This window comes from Rhinoderma darwinii, unplaced genomic scaffold (assembly GCF_050947455.1).
Source record: "Rhinoderma darwinii isolate aRhiDar2 unplaced genomic scaffold, aRhiDar2.hap1 Scaffold_950, whole genome shotgun sequence".
Lineage (NCBI taxonomy): Eukaryota > Metazoa > Chordata > Amphibia > Anura > Rhinodermatidae > Rhinoderma > Rhinoderma darwinii.
In genome coordinates, this window is record NW_027464525.1 from 62,554 (window position 1) to 77,508 (window position 14,955).

The 14,955-nt window shown below is 37.0% G+C and overlaps 1 protein-coding gene across 4 annotated transcripts in view; it reads right to left on the reverse strand.

Annotated features, from left to right (window-relative positions):
- RRP8 (ribosomal RNA processing 8) overlaps positions 1–14,179 on the reverse strand; it is a 47,844-nt gene extending 33,665 nt beyond the window's left edge. The window contains exons 1-2 of one of the 4 annotated variants that reach the window (XM_075849547.1): positions 12,411–14,179; positions 11,834–12,332 (exon numbers count right to left, since the gene is read on the reverse strand). The gene's annotated coding sequence lies outside the window, so the exon portion shown is untranslated. Of the gene's footprint in view, positions 1–11,833 lie in introns of all 4 variants that reach the window. The other 3 variants (XM_075849549.1, XM_075849548.1, XM_075849546.1) reach the window with 3 other exon arrangements.
- Positions 14,180–14,955: the final 776 nt, after the last annotated feature.

Consider the following 14,955-nt stretch of genomic DNA (forward strand, 5'->3'; position numbering starts at 1 on the left):
TATCACTGTGTGCGGGGGTGTAATATTATATATAAGAGGATTATAGTTACATGATATCACTGTGTGCGGGTGTAATATTATATATAAGAGGATTATAGTTACACGATATCACTGTGTGCGGGGGTGTAATATTATATATAAGAGGATTATAGTTACATGATATCACTGTGTGCGGGGGTGTAATATTATATATAAGAGGATTATAGTTACATGATATCACTGTGTGAGGGTGTAATATTATATATAAGAGGATTATAGTTACATGATATCACTGTGTGCGGGGGTGTAATATTATATATAAGAGAGGATTATAGTTACATGATATCACTGTGTGCGGGGGTGTAATATTATATATAAGAGGATTATAGTTACATGATATCAGTGTGTGTGAGGGTGTAATATTATATATAAGAGGATTATAGTTACATGATATCACTGTGTGCGGGGGTAATATTATATATAAGAGGATTATAGTTACATGATATCGCTGTGTGCGGTGGTAATATTATATATAAGAGGATTATAGTTACATGATATCGCTGTGTGCGGGGGTGTAATATTATATATAAGAGGATTATAGTTACATGATATCAGTGTGTGCGGGTGTAATATTATATATAAGAGGATTATAGTTACATGATATCACTGTGTGCGGGGGTAATATTATATATAAGAGGATTATAGTTACATGATATCACTGTGTGCGGGTGTAATATTATATATAAGAGGATTATAGTTACATGATATCAGTGTGTGCGGGGGGTGTAATATTATATATAAGAGGATTATAGTTACATGATATCACTGTGTGCGGGGGTGTAATATTATATATAAGAGGATTATAGTTACATGATATCAGTGTGTGCGGGGGTGTAATATTATATATAAGAGGATTATAGTTACACGATATCACTGTGTGCGGGGGTGTAATATTATATATAAGAGGATTATAGTTACATGATATCACTGTGTGCGGGGTGTAATATTATATATAAGAGGATTATAGTTACATGATATCACTGTGTGCGGGGGTGTAATATTATATATAAGAGGATTATAGTTACATGATATCACTGTGTGCGGGGGTGTAATATTATATATAAGAGGATTATAGTTACATGATATCACTGTGTGCGGGGGTGTAATATTATATATAAGAGGATTATAGTTACATGATATCACTGTGTGCGGGGGTGTAATATTATATATAAGAGGATTATAGTTACATGATATCACTGTGTGCGGGGGTGTAATATTATATATAAGAGGATTATAGTTACATGATATCACTGTGTGCGGGGGTGTAATATTATATATAAGAGGATTATAGTTACATGATATCACTGTGTGCGGGGGTGTAATATTATATATAAGAGGATTATAGTTACATGATATCGCTGTGTGCGGGGGGGTAATATTATATATAAAAGGATTATAGTTACATGATATCGCTGTGTGCGGGTGTAATATTATATATAAGAGGATTATAGTTACATGATATCGCTGTGTGCGGGGGTGTAATATTATATATAAGAGGATTATAGTTACATGATATCACTGTGTGCGGGTGTAATATTATATATAAGAGGATTATAGTTACATGATATCGCTGTGTGCGGGGGTGTAATATTATATATAAGAGGATTATAGTTACATGATATCACTGTGAGCGGGGGTGTAATATTATATATAAGAGGATTATAGTTACATGATATCACTGTGTGCGGGGGAGTAATATTATATATAAGAGGATTATAGTTACATGATATCACTGTGAGCGGGGGTGTAATATTATATATAAGAGGATTATAGTTACATGATATCGCTGTGTGCGGGTGTAATATTATATATAAGAGGATTATAGTTACATGATATCACTGTGTGCGGGGGTGTAATATTATATATAAGAGGATTATAGTTACATGATATCACTGTGTGCGGGGGTGTAATATTATATATAAGAGGATTATAGTTACATGATATCACTGTGTGCGGGTGTAATATTATATATAAGAGGATTATAGTTACATGATATCGCTGTGTGCGGGGGTGTAATATTATATATAAGAGGATTATAGTTACATGATATCACTGTGTGCGGGGGTGTAATATTATATATAAGGGGATTATAGTTACATGATATCACTGTGTGCGGGTGTAATATTATATATAAGAGGATTATAGTTACACGATATCACTGTGTGCGGGGGTGTAATATTATATATAAGAGGATTATAGTTACATGATATCGCTGTGTGCGGGTGTAATATTATATATAAGAGGATTATAGTTACATGATATCGCTGTGTGCGGGGGTGTAATATTATATATAAGAGGATTATAGTTACATGATATCACTGTGTGCGGGGGTGTAATATTATATATAAGAGGATTATAGTTACATGATATCGCTGTGTGCGGGGGTGTAATATTATATATAAGAGGATTATAGTTACATGATATCACTGTGTGCGGGTGTAATATTATATATAAGAGGATTATAGTTACATGATATCACTGTGTGCGGGGGTGTAATATTATATATAAGAGGATTATAGTTACATGATATCACTGTGTGCGGGGTGTAGTATTATATATAAGAGGATTATAGTTACATGATATCACTGTGTGCGGGGGTGTAATATTATATATAAGAGGATTATAGTTACATGATATCACTGTGTGCGGGGGTGTAATATTATATATAAGAGGATTATAGTTACACGATATCAGTGTGTGCGGGGGTGTAATATTATATATAAGAGGATTATAGTTACATGATATCACTGTGTGCGGGTGTAATATTATATATAAGAGGATTATAGTTACATGATATCACTGTGTGCGGTGGTAATATTATATATAAGAGGATTATAGTTACATGATATCGCTGTGTGCGGGGGTGTAATATTATATATAAGAGGATTATAGTTACATGATATCACTGTGTGCGGGGGTGTAATATTATATATAAGAGGATTATAGTTACATGATATCAGTGTGTGCGGGGGTGTAATATTATATATAAGAGGATTATAGTTACATGATATCGCTGTGTGCGGGGGTGTAATATTATATATAAGAGGATTATAGTTACATGATATCGCTGTGTGCGGTGGTAATATTATATATAAGAGGATTATAGTTACATGATATCACTGTGTGCGGGTGTAATATTATATATAAGAGGATTATAGTTACATGATATCGCTGTGTGCGGGGGTGTAATATTATATATAAGAGGATTATAGTTACATGATATCGCTGTGTGCGGGTGTAATATTATATATAAGAGGATTATAGTTACATGATATCAGTGTGTGCGGGGGTGTAATATTATATATAAGAGGATTATAGTTACACGATATCACTGTGTGCGGGGGTGTAATATTATATATAAGAGGATTATAGTTACATGATATCACTGTGTGCGGGGTGTAATATTATATATAAGAGGATTATAGTTACATGATATCACTGTGTGCGGGGGTGTAATATTATATATAAGAGGATTATAGTTACATGATATCACTGTGTGCGGGGGTGTAATATTATATATAAGAGGATTATAGTTACATGATATCACTGTGTGCGGGGGTGTAATATTATATATAAGAGGATTATAGTTACATGATATCACTGTGTGCGGGGGTGTAATATTATATATAAGAGGATTATAGTTACATGATATCACTGTGTGCGGGGGTGTAATATTATATATAAGAGGATTATAGTTACATGATATCACTGTGTGCGGGGGTGTAATATTATATATAAGAGGATTATAGTTACATGATATCACTGTGTGCGGGGGTGTAATATTATATATAAGAGGATTATAGTTACATGATATCACTGTGTGCGGGGGTGTAATATTATATATAAGAGGATTATAGTTACACGATATCACTGTGTGCGGGGGTGTAATATTATATATAAGAGGATTATAGTTACATGATATCACTGTGTGCGGGGGTGTAATATTATATATAAGAGGATTATAGTTACATGATATCACTGTGTGCGGGGGTGTAATATTATATATAAGAGGATTATAGTTACATGATATCACTGTGTGCGGGGGTGTAATATTATATATAAGAGGATTATAGTTACATGATATCACTGTGTGCGGGGGTGTAATATTATATATAAGAGGATTATAGTTACATGATATCACTGTGTGCGGGGGTGTAATATTATATATAAGAGGATTATAGTTACATGATATCACTGTGTGCGGGGGTGTAATATTATATATAAGAGGATTATAGTTACATGATATCACTGTGTGCGGGGGTGTAATATTATATATAAGAGGATTATAGTTACACGATATCACTGTGTGCGGGGGGTAATATTATATATAAGAGGATTATAGTTACACGATATCACTGTGTGCGGGGGGTGTAATATTATATATAAGAGGATTATAGTTACATGATATCACTGTGTGCGGGGGTGTAATATTATATATAAGAGGATTATAGTTACATGATATCACTGTGTGCGGGGGTGTAATATTATATATAAGAGGATTATAGTTACATGATATCGCTGTGTGCGGGTGTAATATTATATATAAGAGGATTATAGTTACACGATATCGCTGTGTGCGGGGGTGTAATATTATATATAAGAGGATTATAGTTACATGATATCACTGTGTGCGGGTGTAATATTATATATAAGAGGATTATAGTTACATGATATCACTGTGTGCGGGTGTAATATTATATATAAGAGGATTATAGTTACATGATATCGCTGTGTGCGGGTGTAATATTATATATAAGAGGATTATAGTTACATGATATCACTGTGTGCGGGGGGTAATATTATATATAAGAGGATTATAGTTACATGATATCACTGTGTGCGGGTGTAATATTATATATAAGAGGATTATAGTTACATGATATCACTGTGTGCGGGGGTGTAATATTATATATAAGAGGATTATAGTTACATGATATCAGTGTGTGCGGGTGTAATATTATATATAAGAGGATTATAGTTACATGATATCACTGTGTGCGGGTGTAATATTATATATAAGAGGATTATAGTTACATGATATCAGTGTGTGCGGGGGGTGTAATATTATATATAAGAGGATTATAGTTACATGATATCAGTGTGTGCGGGGGTGTAATATTATATATAAGAGGATTATAGTTACATGATATCGCTGTGTGCGGGGTGTAATATTATATATAAGAGGATTATAGTTACATGATATCACTGTGTGCGGGGGGTAATATTATATATAAGAGGATTATAGTTACATGATATCACTGTGTGCGGGGGTGTAATATTATATATAAGAGGATTATAGTTACATGATATCACTGTGTGCGGGTGTAATATTATATATAAGAGGATTATAGTTACACGATATCACTGTGTGCGGGTGTAATATTATATATAAGAGGATTATAGTTACATGATATCACTGTGTGCGGGGGTGTAATATTATATATAAGAGGATTATAGTTACATGATATCGCTGTGTGCGGGTGTAATATTATATATAAGAGGATTATAGTTACATGATATCACTGTGTGCGGGGGTGTAATATTATATATAAGAGGATTATAGTTACATGATATCGCTGTGTGCGGGGGTGTAATATTATATATAAGAGGATTATAGTTACATGATATCACTGTGTGCGGGGGTGTAATATTATATATAAGAGGATTATAGTTACATGATATCGCTGTGTGCGGGGGTGTAATATTATATATAAGAGGATTATAGTTACATGATATCACTGTGTGCGGGGGTGTAATATTATATATAAGAGGATTATAGTTACATGATATCACTGTGTGCGGGGGTGTAATATTATATATAAGAGGATTATAGTTACATGATATCGCTGTGTGCGGGGGTGTAATATTATATATAAGAGGATTATAGTTACATGATATCGCTGTGTGCGGGGGTGTAATATTATATATAAGAGGATTATAGTTACATGATATCACTGTGTGCGGGGGTGTAATATTATATATAAGAGGATTATAGTTACATGATATCACTGTGTGCGGGTGTAATATTATATATAAGAGGATTATAGTTACATGATATCACTGTGTGCGGGGGTGTAATATTATATATAAGAGGATTATAGTTACATGATATCACTGTGTGCGGGTGTAATATTATATATAAGAGGATTATAGTTACATGATATCACTGTGTGCGGGGGAGTAATATTATATATAAGAGGATTATAGTTACATGATATCGCTGTGTGCGGGGGGGTAATATTATATATAAAAGGATTATAGTTACATGATATCGCTGTGTGCGGGTGTAATATTATATATAAGAGGATTATAGTTACATGATATCGCTGTGTGCGGGGGTGTAATATTATATATAAGAGGATTATAGTTACATGATATCACTGTGTGCGGGTGTAATATTATATATAAGAGGATTATAGTTACATGATATCGCTGTGTGCGGGTGTAATATTATATATAAGAGGATTATAGTTACATGATATCAGTGTGTGCGGGGGTGTAATATTATATATAAGAGGATTATAGTTACATGATATCGCTGTGTGCGGGGGGTGTAATATTATATATAAGAGGATTATAGTTACATGATATCACTGTGTGCGGGGGTGTAATATTATATATAAGAGGATTATAGTTACATGATATCACTGTGTGCGGGGGTGTAATATTATATATAAGAGGATTATAGTTACACGATATCACTGTGTGCGGGGGGTGTAATATTATATATAAGAGGATTATAGTTACATGATATCACTGTGTGCGGGGGTGTAATATTATATATAAGAGGATTATAGTTACATGATATCACTGTGTGCGGGTGTAATATTATATATAAGAGGATTATAGTTACATGATATCGCTGTGTGCGGGGGTGTAATATTATATATAAGAGGATTATAGTTACATGATATCACTGTGTGCGGGGGTGTAATATTATATATAAGGGGATTATAGTTACATGATATCACTGTGTGCGGGTGTAATATTATATATAAGAGGATTATAGTTACACGATATCACTGTGTGCGGGGGTGTAATATTATATATAAGAGGATTATAGTTACATGATATCGCTGTGTGCGGGTGTAATATTATATATAAGAGGATTATAGTTACATGATATCGCTGTGTGCGGGTGTGTAATATTATATATAAGAGGATTATAGTTACATGATATCACTGTGTGCGGGGGTGTAATATTATATATAAGAGGATTATAGTTACATGATATCACTGTGTGCGGGGTGTAATATTATATATAAGAGGATTATAGTTACATGATATCGCTGTGTGCGGGGGTGTAATATTATATATAAGAGGATTATAGTTACATGATATCACTGTGTGCGGGGGTGTAATATTATATATAAGAGGATTATAGTTACATGATATCGCTGTGTGCGGGGGTGTAATATTATATATAAGAGGATTATAGTTACATGATATCACTGTGTGCGGGTGTAATATTATATATAAGAGGATTATAGTTACATGATATCACTGTGTGCGGGTGTAATATTATATATAAGAGGATTATAGTTACATGATATCACTGTGTGCGGGGGTGTAATATTATATATAAGAGGATTATAGTTACATGATCTCACTGTGTGCGGGGGTGTAATATTATATATAAGAGGATTATAGTTACATGATATCGCTGTGTGCGGGGGTGTAATATTATATATAAGAGGATTATAGTTACATGATATCACTGTGTGCGGGGGGTGTAATATTATATATAAGAGGATTATAGTTACATGATATCACTGTGTGCGGGGGTGTAATATTATATATAAGAGGATTATAGTTACATGATATCACTGTGTGCGGGGTGTAGTATTATATATAAGAGGATTATAGTTACATGATATCACTGTGTGCGGGGGTGTAATATTATATATAAGAGGATTATAGTTACATGATATCACTGTGTGCGGGGGTGTAATATTATATATAAGAGGATTATAGTTACACGATATCAGTGTGTGCGGGGGTGTAATATTATATATAAGAGGATTATAGTTACATGATATCACTGTGTGCGGGGGTGTAATATTATATATAAGAGGATTATAGTTACATGATATCACTGTGTGCGGGGGTGTAATATTATATATAAGAGGATTATAGTTACATGATATCACTGTGTGCGGTGGTAATATTATATATAAGAGGATTATAGTTACATGATATCACTGTGTGCGGGGGTGTAATATTATATATAAGAGGATTATAGTTACATGATATCACTGTGTGCGGGGGTGTAATATTATATATAAGAGGATTATAGTTACATGATATCAGTGTGTGCGGGGGTGTAATATTATATATAAGAGGATTATAGTTACATGATATCACTGTGTGCGGTGGTAATATTATATATAAGAGGATTATAGTTACATGATATCACTGTGTGCGGGGGGTGTAATATTATATATAAGAGGATTATAGTTACATGATATCACTGTGTGCGGGGGTGTAATATTATATATAAGAGGATTATAGTTACATGATATCACTGTGTGCGGGTGTAATATTATATATAAGAGGATTATAGTTACATGATATCACTGTGTGCGGGGGTGTAATATTATATATAAGAGGATTATAGTTACATGATATCACTGTGTGCGGGTGTAATATTATATATAAGAGGATTATAGTTACATGATATCACTGTGTGCGGGGGTGTAATATTATATATAAGAGGATTATAGTTACATGATATCACTGTGTGCGGTGGTAATATTATATATAAGAGGATTATAGTTACATGATATCGCTGTGTGCGGGGGTGTAATATTATATATAAGAGGATTATAGTTACATGATATCACTGTGTGCGGGGGTGTAATATTATATATAAGAGGATTATAGTTACATGATATCAGTGTGTGCGGGGGTGTAATATTATATATAAGAGGATTATAGTTACATGATATCGCTGTGTGCGGGGGTGTAATATTATATATAAGAGGATTATAGTTACATGATATCGCTGTGTGCGGTGGTAATATTATATATAAGAGGATTATAGTTACATGATATCACTGTGTGCGGGTGTAATATTATATATAAGAGGATTATAGTTACATGATATCGCTGTGTGCGGGGGTGTAATATTATATATAAGAGGATTATAGTTACATGATATCACTGTGTGCGGGTGTAATATTATATATAAGAGGATTATAGTTACATGATATCACTGTGTGCGGGGGTGTAATATTATATATAAGAGGATTATAGTTACATGATATCACTGTGTGCGGGGGTGTAATATTATATATAAGAGGATTATAGTTACATGATATCACTGTGTGCGGGGGTGTAATATTATATATAAGAGGATTATAGTTACATGATATCACTGTGTGCGGGGGTGTAATATTATATATAAGAGGATTATAGTTACATGATATCACTGTGAGCGGGGGTGTAATATTATATATAAGAGGATTATAGTTACATGATATCGCTGTGTGCGGGGGTGTAATATTATATATAAGAGGATTATAGTTACATGATATCACTGTGTGCGGGGGTGTAATATTATATATAAGAGGATTATAGTTACATGATATCGCTGTGTGCGGGGGTGTAATATTATATATAAGAGGATTATAGTTACATGATATCACTGTGAGCGGGGGTGTAATATTATATATAAGAGGATTATAGTTACATGATATCGCTGTGTGCGGGGGGTAATATTATATATAAGAGGATTATAGTTACATGATATCGCTGTGTGCGGGTGTAATATTATATATAAGAGGATTATAGTTACATGATATCACTGTGTGCGGTGGTAATATTATATATAAGAGGATTATAGTTACATGATATCACTGTGTGCGGGGGTGTAATATTATATATAAGAGGATTATAGTTACATGATATCACTGTGTGCGGGGGGTAATATTATATATAAGAGGATTATAGTTACATGATATCACTGTGTGCGGGGGGTAATATTATATATAAGAGGATTATAGTTACATGATATCACTGTGTGCGGGGGTGTAATATTATATATAAGAGGATTATAGTTACATGATATCGCTGTGTGCGGTGGTAATATTATATATAAGAGGATTATAGTTACATGATATCACTGTGTGCGGGGTGTAATATTATATATAAGAGGATTATAGTTACATGATATCACTGTGTGCGGGGGTGTAATATTATATATAAGAGGATTATAGTTACATGATATCGCTGTGTGCGGGGGTGTAATATTATATATAAGAGGATTATAGTTACATGATATCACTGTGTGCGGTGGTAATATTATATATAAGAGGATTATAGTTACATGATATCACTGTGTGCGGGGGTGTAATATTATATATAAGAGGATTATAGTTACATGATATCACTGTGTGCGGGGGTGTAATATTATATATAAGAGGATTATAGTTACATGATATCACTGTGTGCGGTGGTAATATTATATATAAGAGGATTATAGTTACATGATATCGCTGTGTGCAGCTGTAGTATTAGTTACATTGTATCTGTGCTGCTGTAGTATTCGTTACATTGTATCAGTGCTTCTGTAGTATTCGTTACATTGTATCTGTGCTGCTGTAGTATTAGTTACATTGTATCTGCGCTGCTGTAGTATTAGTTACATTGTATCTGTGCGCTGCTGTAGTATTAGTTACATTGTATCTGTGCGCTGCTGTAGTATTCGTTACATTGTATCTGTGCTGCTGTAGTATTAGTTACAGTGTATCTGTGCTGCTGTAGTATTCGTTACAGTGTATCAGTGCTGCTGTAGTATTCGTTACATTGTATCTGTGCTGCTGTAGTATTCGTTACATTGTATCTGTGCTGCTGTAGTATTCGTTACATTGTATCTGTGCTGCTGTAGTATTCGTTACATTGTATCAGTGCTTCTGTAGTATTCGTTACATTGTATCTGTGCTGCTGTAGTATTAGTTACATTGTATCAGTGCTGCTGTAGTATTAGTTACATTGTATCAGTGTGTGCTGCTGTAGTATTCGTTACATTGTATCAGTGCTGCTGTAGTATTCGTTACATTGTATCAGTGTGCGCTGCTGTAGTATTCGTTACATTGTATCAGTGTGCGCTGCTGTAGTATTCGTTACATTGTATCAGTGCTGCTGTAGTATTCGTTACATTGTATCAGTGCTGCTGTAGTATTCGTTACATTGTATTAGTGCTGCTGTAGTATTCATTACATTGTATTAGTGCTGCTGTAGTATTAGTTACATTGTATCTCTGTGCTGCTGTAGTATTCGTTACATTGTATCTGTGTGCTGCTGTAGTATTCGTTACATTGTATCTGTGTGCTGCTGTAGTATTCGTTACATTGTATCTGTGTGCTGCTGTAGTATTAGTTACATTGTATCTCTGTGCTGCTGTAGTATTCGTTACATTGTATCTGTGCGCTGCTGTAGTATTCGTTACATTGTATCTGTGCGCTGCTGTAGTATTCGTTACATTGTATCTGTGTGCTGCTGTAGTATTAGTTACATTGTATCTCTGTGCTGCTGTAGTATTCGTTACATTGTATCAGTGCTGCTGTAGTATTCGTTACATTGTATCTGTGCGCTGCTGTAGTATTCGTTACATTGTATCTGTGCGCTGCTGTAGTATTAGTTACATTGTATCTCTGTGCTGCTGTAGTATTCGTTACATTGTATCAGTGTGCTGCTGTAGTATTAGTTCCATTGTATCAGTGTGCGCTGCTGTAGTATTCGTTACATTGTATCAGTGCTGCTGTAGTATTCGTTACATTGTATCAGTACTCACACTTGCGCTGTATTTCAGGTCACTCTCGGCACGTGTAATAACCAATCAGGTGGAGGAGACAGGAAGAGCGGGTGAGCACGGGGAAACGCACGGCTCTACTGTAGTATCATAGAGAGGCATAGCAATTAGATAGACAAACCACTCCTCCCTACACTATATAGTATAAGAGGGATAGAGCGGCTGTGTACTGGAGACACTCTACCTGGCGGTGGAGGACTGTCGTGTGGTCATAATAGAGAGATAAGAGGGATAGAGCGGCTGTGTACTGGAGACACTCTACCTGGTGGAGGACTGTCGTGTAGACATCAGAGAGATAATAGGGATAGAGCGGCTGTGTACTGGAGACACTCTACCTGGTGGAGGACTGTCGTGTAGACATCAGAGAGATAATAGGGATAGAGCGGCTGTGTACTGGAGACACTCTACCTGGTGGAGGACTGTCGTGTAGACATCAGAGAGATAATAGGGATAGAGCGGCTGTGTACTGGAGACACTCTACCTGGCGGTGGAGGACTGTCGTGTGGTCATAATAGAGAGATAAGAGGGATAGAGCGGCTGTGTACTGGAGACACTCTACCTGGTGGAGGACTGTCGTGTAGACATCAGAGAGATAATAGGGATAGAGCGGCTGTGTACTGGAGACACTCTACCTGGTGGAGGACTGTCGTGTAGACATCAGAGAGATAATAGGGATAGAGCGGCTGTGTACTGGAGACACTCTACCTGGTGGAGGACTGTCGTGTAGACATCAGAGAGATAATAGGGATAGAGCGGCTGTGTACTGGAGACACTCTACCTGGCGGTGGAGGACTGTCGTGTGGTCATAATAGAGAGATAAGAGGGATAGAGCGGCTGTGTACTGGAGACACTCTACCTGGTGGAGGACTGTCGTGTAGACATCAGAGAGATAATAGGGATAGAGCGGCTGTGTACTGGAGACACTCTACCTGGTGGAGGACTGTCGTGTAGACATCAGAGAGATAATAGGGATAGAGCGGCTGTGTACTGGAGACACTCTACCTGGTGGAGGACTGTCGTGTAGACATCAGAGAGATAATAGGGATAGAGCGGCTGTGTACTGGAGACACTCTACCTGGTGGAGGACTGTCGTGTAGACATCAGAGAGATAATAGGGATAGAGCGGCTGTGTACTGGAGACACTCTACCTGGCGGTGGAGGACTGTCGTGTGGTCATAATAGAGAGATAAGAGGGATAGAGCGGCTGTGTACTGGAGACACTCTACCTGGTGGAGGACTGTCGTGTAGACATCAGAGAGATAATAGGGATAGAGCGGCTGTGTACTGGAGACACTCTACCTGGTGGAGGACTGTCGTGTAGACATCAGAGAGATAATAGGGATAGAGCGGCTGTGTACTGGAGACACTCTACCTGGTGGAGGACTGTCGTGTAGACATCAGAGAGATAATAGGGATAGAGCGGCTGTGTACTGGAGACACTCTACCTGGTGGAGGACTGTCGTGTAGACATCAGAGAGATAATAGGGATAGAGCGGCTGTGTACTGGAGACTCTCTAGCCTCCTACACTCACAGACATAAAGCCTCTGTAAGGCCTCGTTCACACAAAGTTTATTGCAGGAGGAAAATTCTGCCTCAAAATTCTGTTTGGGATTTTGAGGCAGATTTTGTCCTGCACGTCGTTTGCATTGATTTTCTCTGCCTTCCATTGATGTCAATGGGAGGTCAGAGGTGTAAACACGCGAAGATAGGGCATGTGCCTTCTTTCTCCCGCGAGGCGGTTTTATCGCTCACGGGAGAAAACCGCCCCCGTCTCCCATTGAAATCAATAGGAGGCATTTTCATCTGGAATTTTGAGGCAGCTTTTGATCTGCCTGCACGCCGTTTGTGGCGTTTTTTGCCCGTGGCCATTGGGCGCCCTGGCCAAAAAACGCCGGGAAATACGCTTCCTCTGCCTCCCATTGATGTCTATGGCCCTGTTCACACAGTTTTTTGGCGCGGAAACTGCTCCGCAAAACTCATCAAAAACCGCCCGAAAATGTCTCCCATTGATTTTAATGGCAGGTGGAGGAGTTATTTTAACGTGATCAGAAAAACCGCGTCGCGGTAAAAAGAAGTGACACGACTCATCTTGAGGAGGTTCCGCCTCCAAAACCCCATTTCAATCAGTCAGAAACGGGAAAAAACGCCTCGACGAGTGTCAGACCTCTGTGCAAAGAACGCCTGGAGCAGAGAAAACTCAGTGTGAACAGAGCCTGAGGGAGGTCAGAGGCGTAAACGCCCCAAGAGAAGGCATGTCGCTGCTTTTTCCCACGAGACGGTTTTTCCGCTCGGTTTCCGCGTCACAAAAAGTGTCAAAAAACTCATTGTGAACAGTGACGAAGCGCTGCTATAATAGGGACACTTTTAACATACATCCCAACCGTCCCGGATCCGGTGGGATAGTCCTGGTTTCTCACCGCCGTCCCGACCGTCTGCAAAATGTGCCGCTGGGCGCTGAAGCTGCAGCAAAACAGGCGCCGGACCAGCGATCAGGAGAAGGCAGGAGTCCTGCGGCGGAGCTCTGATCGGTGACAATGCCGGCCCGGGAGTGGACCAGACCAGTCACCTGACCTGTCATCTGACCTCACCGGTGACTGGACTGGTCCGCTGCTGGGACGGCGACCTCTACCGCTCTCCACTCCCGCGGCAACGTGGCACAAAGTACAAGGGGGAGGGGCTGTGTGGCGTCATTTACACCACGTGCCAAATTATTATATATTATATACTGTACTGTGCTGCGTACTATACTATGTATTATATGTATATACACCGCGTTCTATATTATTATATATTATATACTGTACTGTGCTGCGTACTATACTATGTATTATATGTATATACACCGCGTTCTATATTATTATATATTATATACTGTACTGTGCTGCGTACTATACTATGTATTATATGTATATACACCACGTTCTATATTATTATATATTATATACTGTACTGTGCTGCGTACTATACTATGTATTATATGTATATACCCCGCGTTCTATATTATTATATATTATATACTGTACTGTGCTGCGTACTATACTATGTATTATATGTATATACACCGCGTTCTATATTATTATATATTATATACTGTACTGTGCTG